The sequence below is a fragment of the Rattus norvegicus genome, chromosome 3, assembly GCF_021556685.1.
Source record: "Rattus norvegicus strain SHRSP/BbbUtx chromosome 3, alternate assembly SHRSP_T2T, whole genome shotgun sequence".
NCBI lineage: Eukaryota > Metazoa > Chordata > Mammalia > Rodentia > Muridae > Rattus > Rattus norvegicus.
In genome coordinates, this window is record NC_141536.1 from 147,030,881 (window position 1) to 147,033,608 (window position 2,728).

Here is a 2,728-nt window from a genome sequence, read left to right on the forward strand (position 1 = left end):
CAACCTCCTCACCCCCAATACACTGATAACCCTCTATGACATCCCTACTCTTCGAGTCTTCACCTCCTCGCCTCCCACTTGCCAGGCTCGGGGCTGGAAAGGTCCTCTGTCTTCTGGTGGAGTGATGGACATTGAGTGTTCAGGAAGGCGGGCCAGCCTGGGGTCAGGATGGCAGGGTAGCCTCAGCCAGCTGGGTAACAGAACAGAATTTCCCACTCTGTATATATAGTGTGCTTGCCCAGGATGCACAAGGCTCTGGGTTTGTTCCCCGGGCACTGCACAGACTGGATGGCAAGGCACCCATGCCTGCAACCGCAGCCCTTGGGAGGTGGGGCCGGTTAGAAATTCAAGCACCTCGCTTCATAGCTAGTTTGAGGCCAGCATGAGCTTTTTCACAAGACCCTATCTTTTAAAAAATATTATTATTTGATTTTAAAATAATGATTATTGTTTTTTGCTTGGTTAGTTTTGGTTTTTTGAGGCAGCAGTTCTCTGTGTATCCCTGGCTGTCCTGGAACTCACTCTGTAGGTCAGGCTGACCTTGAACTCAGAGAGACCTGCCTGCTTCTGCTTGCCCCTCCCACTTGCCCAAGTGCTAGGATTAAAGGAGCACAGTAAGGCTACAATGAGAAAATGTCTTAAAACAACAGCAGCAGCAGCAGCAGCAGCAGCAGCAGCAGCAGCAGCAGCAGCAGCAGCAGCAACAACAACAAATTCTTGAACACTTTGGGTACCTGGCTGTAAATCCTCCTTTTTCCTGGACAGGCTCTGAGAGTTGATCCTGGAGGAAGGAAGCTAGGCTGTCCTTTCCTCCAGACCCTTTCTGATGTAGTGTAAATATAAATCTGTGAAATTATAATTTATATAATTTATTTATATATTTATATAATTTATATAATTTATAAGATAAACATAATTTTATATTTACATATAATATAAATATATGTGCATGTTAATTATGTTGCATGTTTATAATATGTAATATCATGTTGTGTTAGCAGATTTTAAAATGTTCAGTCTCCGTAGAGACTGTCAAAAGTTGCAAATGCCGACTGTATTTCAAGCCGTCATGGTGGGGGTATTGGGAAAAGTTTTCAGTTAGCAATAACCGCCCCTCGGATAAACCTCATTGGCTACGATGCTGCCACCGCTCAAAGCTTAATAATTATTAAATTGTAAAAAAAGAAATAAATATAAATTAGCCTCACCTGATGCTAATCTCTGTCCCTGTCTCTTCTCAAGGGCTCTTGATCATGGCTACGGCGCCTGTCACAAGGACATACTTGTGGTCAATTCCCTTCCTTATGAGTCCATGTTGTGAACGAGAGCCGCATTAACCACTCTAGTGGCTCAGCCTAGCCTGAATTCTGAGATGCATGCGGTCAACTGCCAGCGTGTGCGTGATAAGTGGCCTCCCCCTGTGGCTGTGCGTATGGACTACAGGACACAGGTGGTGAGCGGGTGTCTTGGCAGTGCCCCGACCCTCAGCCTAGCCTCTGTCTGCTGAACTATCTTCCTCCTCCACCTCCTCTTCCTCCTTCCTCTTTTGAGACAGGGTTTCTCAGGATATCCCTCCCTGGCTATCCTGGAACTCACTTTGTAGACCAGGCTAGCCTTGAACTCAGAGATCTGCCTGCCTCTGCCTTCCCAGTGCTGGGATTAAAGGCGTGCATCATCCCACCACCCATTGGAGACTCGCTTCTGAAGTGTTCTACCATGAAGCCCTCTCTTCCAGCCAGCGGCACGCACACTCTATTGTCTTGATCCATAACCTCTCAGCCTTCCCTACCTGTTGCCTAATCTCATAATTGTCTGTTCCTCCAGGACAAGGATGGGACCGTGGACACTGTAGCAGGATATGCCAGGCACCGTTCTGTACTGATCCAGACGACACTTCCGGCAGACCAAGCATCTTCCTGAGGCCTTTATGGACAGACACTACACATGTTGTTTTTCACTTTCCTTTGGTTGCCTGAGACAGCTCTGACTATGTAGCCCAGGATGGCTTTGACTCACTATGTAGCCAGGGTCACCTTGAATGTGTGAGCTTCCTCCCTCAGCCTCAGGCTCTGTGTCCTGGCATGGATACATCATCCCCATTTTACAGACAAGGAAACTGAGACACAGGCACACACAGACACACACACACAGAGACACAGACACACACACAGACACACAGACACAGACACAGACACACACACACACACACACACACACACACACACACACACACACACACACACACACACAAAGAGCCTGTGCTATTGTTTTAATTGTCCTGAGGAAGGAAAAAGCAGAGCTGTCCCCAAGCATCTTCACTTCAGGGCTCTGGTTTTGCCTGGAGGAGATGAGCCTTGTGAAGGAGAAGGAGTTGCTTCTTTCTGGGGAGGCAGAGTGTGTGCGGCTTCTATGCCAGGCCCGGGGCTCTCCAGGGAGCGGGCCTATCACAGCTCAGCTCCGGCCCTCCCTTAAGCACTACATATTAGCATCATAATTGCCTTTTAACTATGCGCAGAAAAAAGAGCACTGGCCCTGTCTTTCCTCCCTCTCACCCCGGCCTAGAGAGCTGCACCCTGCTGAGGAAAACCTCACACACTGCCTGGCACACTGTGGGCAATGGGTTGTGGGTCTTTCTGGAGAAAGGGGAGGAGCGTGCCGGTGATTGGCCAGGCCAGGGTCCCAGCTCTGCCCTCCAGGACTCCTCTAGCTCTAATGTGCCAGCTCTCAC

General features: G+C 48.9%; 1 non-coding gene across 1 annotated transcript; it reads right to left on the bottom strand.

The window, feature by feature from the left end:
• Positions 1–1,017: 1,017 nt before the first annotated feature.
• On the bottom strand, positions 1,018–1,159 carry LOC120102121 (U4 spliceosomal RNA). Its single transcript, XR_015685069.1, has one exon. It is a non-coding gene; the product is annotated as a U4 spliceosomal RNA (small nuclear RNA).
• Between the last annotated feature and the right edge of the window lie 1,569 nt (positions 1,160–2,728).